This window comes from Odontomachus brunneus, unplaced genomic scaffold (assembly GCF_010583005.1).
Source record: "Odontomachus brunneus isolate Ranch 3 - 2012 unplaced genomic scaffold, Obru_v1 Obru_scaffold_259, whole genome shotgun sequence".
NCBI classification, from domain to species: Eukaryota; Metazoa; Arthropoda; class Insecta; order Hymenoptera; family Formicidae; genus Odontomachus; species Odontomachus brunneus.
The window spans coordinates 330,797-339,489 of NW_022639709.1; the positions used below are offsets into that span (position 1 = coordinate 330,797).

Consider the following 8,693-nt stretch of genomic DNA (forward strand, 5'->3'; position numbering starts at 1 on the left):
ATATATATATATATATATATATATATATATATATATATATATATATATATAGCTAAAGCCGAAAATAATTATAATTTTTATTAGATTAATCAATATTATTTTCTCGATATAGGCAATTAAACTGTTTGGTCCTGTCGTTAACTTGAAAAAGATGAGAAGGTCAGAGAGAGAGAGAGAGAGAGAGAGAGAGAGAGAGAGAGAGAGAGAGAGAGATAAAGAGAGAGCGATGGAAACGGGGGAGATACGACGAGACACTCATAACAAGTACAGATTATCGTGCCATGTCGAATATAGGTCTCTGGCCGGCGTCGATACGCACACGACGCGTCACGTCGCGGCGCTTCGTCAGTTATCGCCAGCCACCGTCGCCCTTAATTAACTTATTTTCCCCGTTTCCGGGTGTGTCGAGAGCGCGCGCGAATCGCCTCGGGCGCGTCTCTCTCTCTTCCTGTCTCTCCCCTTGCCCCTCCCTCTTTCACCTCCCTCACATATCAAAATATTCTCGCGTAGACGTTATTATTATATAGGACTCCGATATCGATCCGCGTTCTAGTATAAAACGACCGACGCGACCGACGGAGAGACCGAGACGCGCGAAGAGTTGGGAAGCGACGAGCTAGAATGGAACGATATCGGAGGGGAAAGCATGGAAACGGAAGAGGGACGCGGGCGAAGAGGGGTCGGAGAAGACAGGAGTGTGAGTGAAAGAGAGAGAGAGAGGGAGACAGGAATACGGAGGGAAAGAGAAAGCGAAAAGGAATATACGGCACGAAGACGAAAAAGATCCCTCGACGACCCGCGAAGGGAAGTCGCCGACGTATTCGTCATGAAAAATTTGTCTGAAACGCTCTACTCCTCCCGACGCGAATTTCCGGTTCCGTTGTGCCGCATAAACAATTGTACGGCGTGGACCGAATAAAGTGCGAGGCTCACGCGAAGCGACAAGAGTCGTGGCTGCAACGTCGAGACTCGATATTGAGCACAAATATAAATTTTACCAAGACGAAAGACTGATAATATCGGAAAAATCTTATTATCGCAAAACTCAACTCGATACAATTACTGCAATTGTTACTTCCCGAGATTAAGGCCCAACTACTACACTATATGAAAAACAAAATATTTAAAAGATAAGAAAATATATATTCCATGGATATACTAATAAAATATTTTCTCTCTTGTACCAATATATACATATTTTTGCTAAAAACAAATGTTTTAATAATGAGAAATTATACGCTTTGTTACTACCTAAATTTTTTCGAGTGCAATCTTACTCGAAATGAGTAAAAAATAGCAGCAGTTTTGCTCAAAATGATACTGAAAATATTGCCATTAAAAATCGCGAAAATAAATGTTTTACTCAGGCTTAGATTCTGACTCCATATGAGTGAATGTTTCAATCAATTAGAGTGAATATGTTCCCGATAACAGTGAGATACATTAAATTCACTTTTTAATTTCTAGTGAAACTATTCATTCAACAATTAAGAACAGAGAATCGACTCTATACGAACGAAAAATCACTCGAATTCGAGTAACTCGGTGATCGCTCTGCTTTTTAAATGAAACTTTATTCTAAAAGATTTTCAGAATAAAATTATAACTTTTCATGTAAAGGTTATTGTTTATTCTATCAAAATTAGAGAATTTAAATGAATATTTTTCATTGTTACTTGACCTGCTTCAAACGTCAGGACTTTTACGCGGTCTCTTTTTTCTCTTTTTTTTTCGATAAAATCAATACTCACGATAATATTATAGCTATTAAAACTTTACACGTGGCGCAAACGAACTTCAAATTTAATTTTGTTTCAAACAAAAAACGTAAGAAGTAACGCAGTCTGATACGTTCAATAATATCTTAATTGACGCGTTGATTTTCTCTAATTAAGCTAAATCGCGCTGAAATCCATCCGCGGAACACCGAGTCGAATTCAATTAAATAAGTTTTATAACGTTTCAATCGATATATTAACCCTTCGCATCGCATCGGTTTAATTAACGATCGAAGTATGAAATACAACGCGCTTCTGCTCATCTCTCACGAGTGGCTATATGAAATCTATAATCACCATTCCGATACACAGAGGCTTTCGGGCGTGAGCGAGCAAGCGAACGAACGAACGATTGAACGCACCAGTCAATCTGCCTCAGGCTTCGCAAAATCGTCACCGGCGTTTATTAAGCGTTTGGTTATTCGAAAAACGAGCCGCCGACGAACAACACGCATGTGTCCTTCATTACGCTGCCTTCGCGCATCCTTTCCCCTTCCCCCTTCCCGCTCTAAACTTTCTCTAAACCATCCGTCGGCCTGCCTGCCTGCTTGCTTGCTTGCTTGCTTGCTTGCTTGCTTGCTTGCCTGCCTGCCTGCCTGCCAGCCAGCCAGTCAGTCTCTGTGTCAGTCTCGTCTAACTGCACACAGAGGGCAAGGAGGAAGCAAGAGAGAAAGAGGAGGAAGAAGGAGAAGAAGATACAGAAAGAGAGAGAGAAAGAGGGAGAGAGATGAGCTACACAGTTCGAGCGGCCATCTTCCCCGCGCGCAGAGCTCGTAAAAGAAGAACGACCGGAGCCGCCTGATGGAGAAGTGGCCGGAGCGAGGTTCACGCACACACACATACACCGACGCACGCGAGAACTTGACACGCGCGCGCGCGCGCACACACATCGGTCGCGAATCCACCAGGCCGTTACCTGGAGGATGATCGGCGGCTGCGAGAGTTCTCGAGACCTTCTTCCTCGATCCCGCGCGTCGCGGGTCCAACGATTACAGAACACCAAAACGATTGTGTTCCCGATCGCTGAGGACGCGCGCGTGTATACTCGCATCTTCTTCGACATTTTCATACGCTAGACCGCACCGAGTTGTCGTTAAATTACGGTAATTACGGACTTTCTCGCTCACGCGCGCACGTCACGCGTACATTTCGCTCACGCGCGCACGCACGTACGCATGCAGGCAGGCACGTATGATGCATGCACGCACGCACGCTACGCCATCCCTCCTGCCCTCCTCCTCTTTTCCTCTCTTCGTCCTCCTCCCCCGACACGGCGCGCCGCGTTGCGGTAATTAGCGCCGCGCCAGATGGACGGTCCTTAAGAAACGAATGTGCATACATACATACGTACGTATATAGACACATATACACATTCGGTATAACGATTAACGGTCAATCCCCCGGCGCATTTTTCAGCGGAATCGACGCGAATCGGCGCAGAGAATCGGCGGCGGTGGCGGCGTGTCTTATCGGCGGGCTCGTTAAAATGTAAATTAATGCCACGGGCTGTAATGTTATGAATCAAAAATAATTTTCCTCTTACGTGTCTCTAACGATTATACGGTATTACACACGGTAATGTATCGCCTAACGAGCAATTTCTCTCCTATGCGGTGCGTTTCTCTCCTCTCTCTCTCTTTCTTTCTTCCTGTCTCTCTCAGACTCGTCACTCTCAAACCAAATGTTCTCCAGTTAATTACCAAACACGACGGAGAATGAACGCTGAGATAATTATCAATTTGTGCTTGAACAATACAGGAGATAATTCGAATTGGAAATAATTTGATCCTAATTTGCTACTCGGTCATGACAACGTTGCGTTAGATTACGACCACGCCCTGGTCACCCCGGAGACATAACCCGAGAAATAAAATCGAAGCTACGTTCAAGTAAGCCGGAGATGCCGCGTGGTTGCCGAAAAATGTCGCGCGGGATCATTAGATTTTCGCGAGTTGTACGCGCGCGTCTCGTACATCGTGAATCTCTCGACCGATCTTCTGCGCGCGCAGTGTTTCCCAAATTATATCACCGCGAAACGTCGGAATTGCGTCGAAATGAGATAAGGCTATCGCAAACTAGATTCCGAATCATGATAAATTATTCGTTACTTAACGCCGCGACGCGTAAATTGAGATCTATTGAAACAAATTTAAATGCACAAACGCTTCGAATAAATACCAGCGGGTAAATAACGCTGAATATGTACATATACATATATGTGCGTATGTATTAGCATACTCCCCTACACCACGCGGTATCTATTGTGTGCGCGCGTATTGGTACTCACAGACGCAGCAGATAAGAGATAGCCCGCGCTCTTCTCCCCTTTTTGTTGCTCTTCCTTTCCACGACGAATGAATCGAGCTGGATTGCCGTAATATCAGCGCGCGCGCACGAGCGAGCGCGACGTGAAGTGGGCACTCGGGGAAATTACGAAATGCCGTCCAACAAAATGATAAACAAATAACAGTCGATGACCTTTCCGCCAAAGTCGTTAGCTGTCTTATCGGCGCGGACGCGATTATTAAAGGCATCGTTGCATAGACGACGATAAATTGCAGCGTCTCGACGAAATGTAAGGGAGGAGCAGTTGGCGGCCGTTGGAACCGGGAATCCGCCGCGTTTTGCTATCAATCTCCTCGTTACATGTTATTCGCTGATTAATTTAAACGAGCACTTGGTACGTTACGAGATAAGCGCGCGCGCGAGCAACGCCGCGCGGCGGGATTTATCGCGGGAGGGGGTATTGTTAATCTTACGATAAATCTGCGCCCATTGACGTGGAAAGTAGGAAAGTACTTTGCTGATTACTGCGTTACTAGGAAACAATATACGGCGCTCCGCTAAAGATCCCACGTCGACGATGAATCAGCCCGCCGGGATTTTCAATAAATTTCGAAATACCGGCGAAACGCTCCAAAATTCACGACCATCTAAGTCTGACGATGTTTTTCTCCTGAACTTACCACGATCGTGGCTGAGATGAAAGAATCAACTACAAATTTGCGATCTGAGGATCGCTGTATCTCTCCAATTCGATTATTCAATAGCATTTACCCGGGTAAACTTTCATGATTATCACCATGTGAGACAATCGATGATGAAGGCTTTGCAATTCTTTTAATTATATTAATGAAGTAAATATGTATGTAAATATGTATGTAAATATGTATGTAAACTGTGTATCAAATCAATTGTTAAATTTATATGATGATGTAAATTTTTTATTGTATTTAACGCAATAACAAAGTTACGCAAGAATTACGTTTAGATTTTCATGTTATATTGACATAATTGCGGCAAATTTTCATTATTTTTTTCGTATTTCTTTCGTATTTATATTTAGTTATTCTATGTGTTAAATATGAGTGCAATCTAATCAGTCATAAGGGACTCGACGTTCCTGAATTTCGAAATTTAATATACTTAAATTTTAAAGTTATAAAATTGTAAAGTATATGTACATCAGTCTATCGTGGCAGATGGACAGATACACATAAATTTGACAGTAAATTCACCGGACGATTCGTAAAGGGTGTGTCCTTTATGGTTATGATTTATACGGCGTTCATATTTGTCATATAAAATGACGAAATAAAAATACAAAAAAGTACAAAATGAATTACTAAAATATGCTCAAAGCAATATGTCATGCAGAATGTAATATAAAAACGTAATTTTTAATAAATATGTAGCTGAGTCAATATATAACAAAAAATTTACATTATAATGTGGCGTAAAATTACCTGTCAATTTAATGCGATATATTTGCGTGTCATTAAAAAAATTGTGGAGTTTCCATCATCCATTGTCTCACGTCGTGATGTATATTCATGTAAATCTATCTAGATTAATTTGAAATCTAAGTTCAAACTCTGCTTAAACACGTTAAACATATTGTTAGAATAGAATTTAAAGTTATATAGTTCCAAGCTTGAAAAATCTGCTATTGAAAAATCGGCCATCTCAATCTTTTTCTTCCAACTACCGACATTAGCGCGCGCGCGCGCACACGCTTCGCGGTTTGTTCTCAAAGGCGTAATTCCCTAATTGTTCCCGGTGAGGTGGTGTAAACAATCTCGACGTGAAATCTCGACGCGCGACCTCGCGAATGTAACGGGTCCGGCGGCGGAAATGCGCGCCGATCGCGCGCTCGGTCGCCACCGGCCGGAAAGAAAACAGTGCCGTCGTCGTCGCGGCGGGCGTAAAGAAAACAAAAAGAAAAAGGGAAGGGACATCGCGAAAACAAGGAAAGGTGGTCAAAGACAGAGAGGGAGAGAGAGAGAAAAAGAGAAAGCAGACGAAAAGTCGACTCACCGGTAATGACGTCAGCCGTGGAAAGCGAACCGGATCCGAAATTTCCCGCAGCGGCGGCGGGCCGGAGTCGATCCAACCGGCGCACAATTCACCGGTCCGGCCTCGGCTGAGAACGACGTCGACGATGATGATGATGTTGATGATGATGGTGACGATGATGCTGTTGCTGATACCGTTGCTGTTGATGTCGACACTGTTGTTGTGCACGTACGCGCGCAGCAATCACGCACACACGCGCGCCCGTACACATATGTACACGTACACGGCGCGGCCGTGCGCGCGCACCGCGTTCTAACCTCTATAACCTATTTAGAAAATTCGATCGGCCGATCGATCCAGGTAGCCGATAATCGCGCCTCGCACGTTACTCCGCAGCATTATACCTCGCGTCCCGCGCGGAGGAGCCGCCAGCCGTTGCGGCGTTTCACGTTGTTTCTTCCCCTCCCTCCTCGCTTCCTCTGACCTCCTCTCTCTTGCTGCTCTCGCGTACAGCGCGCACCACGCCACCCTCGCTCTCACTCTCGCGCACGCTACCCCCTCGTGCGCGTTTTCGCTTTACTATTACTCTCCCCCTCCTCCTCTTCCTCTTCCAGCTCCACCACCTCTTGTACGTCGCCTCGTCGCAGTCTTCCGCTTCCTCCGCGTCCTGCTGTTCCGCCTCTTCTTCTTCCTCTTCCTCCTCCGAGTACACTGTACCGCGCACTGTCACACGCGTCCACGTGCACTGTCACGCGGCACCGCACGCACACACGCGTAGACACCGACCGCGGTAGTGACAGAATCGCCGAATCTCTTGTTTCTTCCTCCTCTTCTTCCGCCACCCTCTCTTTTTCGCACCGTTGTATCTCCTGCTTCTCCACCTCGTTTGCGTGTCGCCGCTTCCGCTGCGATCTCTGCTGGGACGGGGTCCAACGAGAAAGATCGTATTAATACACTGGACGCGGAAAAACCACGCGAAAAACACCGAGAGACGCTCTCCGCGAACGCGACACCACCGGCCGGAGGGGGAAACGCGCGGCTTGGCGCGAAACACGCGGACGCGCACGCGCACCTGGCCGGCGCGATTAGTCGAATCTGAGTCGCGCGATATCGCTCGATGAAACGTCGAGAGATTTGTTTATACAATACGAGATATAATCGTGCCTCGATGTGTATGTGTACATATGTGCGTATGTGTACGCGTATATGTGTACATGTGTGTGCCTCCTCGCGTCATGCTCGAGTCTGAGCTCTCATTGTGCCTCCCACTGTGCCCGCACGAGACTGGTACTTGCGATCTTCGCGTAGGCTGTTTACACGTTGCGTACGCGCATTGTTTTACGTAAACGCGATAACCTTGAAACGACAATAACGATCGGACCGTGCTGAATGATGGAAGGAGAGAAAAAAAAACGCGCGTGTCACACTTGCCGAAGTCCCGCCGTTGCGATTCTACTTTCACGACCACCTCTATCATGGCAACAAAACGCAGGGTCGGCCGCGCGCAACGAGAAAAATTCTTCGAGCGATTGGGTTTTCTCTTTCACGTTATGATATCGATCGCTATTTGCGCCAATGGTCGATCGTGACCGCGGAACGTTCGCGCGATTACAAATTGTTTATCGCGTCTATTTTTGGCCGAGTGACTTTTTCAGAGACTAGTAAGCGAATTTAAATGCTCACCACGGACGCCAAACAACTCTAATTACGATTCCGCCGCAAGAAGGCCGGGAGGGGGAGGAGTTACCTAGGTTAGTACATCTAACGACGGCTTACGCAACTCGAGTATTTCGAACCGCCGCGTCGCGTCGCGTCGACGACTTCGTTTTACGGCGAAACGAGCGATATAACCGCGTGTGTCGCGCGTTGTTTAATCGAAAGACCGTTGCTCCGACGCACGTATGTGTGTCATTATAAAGAAGACACACACGCGCACACACACCGACGCGCTATTAATACCGAGGTGTGCGCCGATACGTGTCTTTCAAGAAACGATACGTTCGCTCCTGCCTGCCTCGTGGCTGCACGAACGCGCAGGCTTTTCGGCATTGAGGTTAACCACCCGCCTGAATTTCAGCGACTCGAGTGCTGCGGGTGAACCACACGAGCGAGCGGAATCTCCAAAAACACCGGCGCGTCTCTCCTGGCTGTATAAATTAGGAAAGATATTTTTTCCACCCTCGAGCAATTGTACTCCACTTATCGCGCCTATCTTTGCCTAAATAAACTCGCGAGAGAGAAAGAGGTGAGAGCGCAAATTTAGATCATGACCACGGACGCCAAACACGATTCTAATTACAATTCCGCGGTCGGTTGCGGAATCCAATAAATTCCGCTGGATAAGTCGGCCATCGAATTTACTCCGCAACACGCGTCCCCCTGCGTGTGTATCGGTATATATACGTGTGTCGTTGATCTCTCCCCTCCCCCTCTCTGCTGCCTGCTAAATAATTTATACTTTGATCGAGCGTCTGGCCATCTCCGAGATGGCCACGCATTGAAAAATCGTACAAAGACTCTCTCCCTGTCTCGCAAGGTGAGACACACATACACTCTCTCTCTCTCTCTCTCTTTCTCTCTCTCTCTCTCTCTCTCTCTCTCTCTCTCTCTCTCTCTCTC

At 46.4% G+C, this 8,693-nt stretch overlaps 1 protein-coding gene across 8 annotated transcripts in view; it reads right to left on the reverse strand.

The window, feature by feature from the left end:
- LOC116852858 overlaps window positions 1-8,693 on the reverse strand; it is a 113,342-nt gene that overhangs the window by 78,694 nt on the left and 25,955 nt on the right. For all 8 annotated transcript variants that reach the window (XM_032833597.1, XM_032833596.1, XM_032833598.1 and 5 more), the window contains one exon: window positions 6,096-6,988. The gene's annotated coding sequence lies outside the window, so the exon portion shown is untranslated. The remainder of the gene's footprint in view (window positions 1-6,095; window positions 6,989-8,693) is intronic.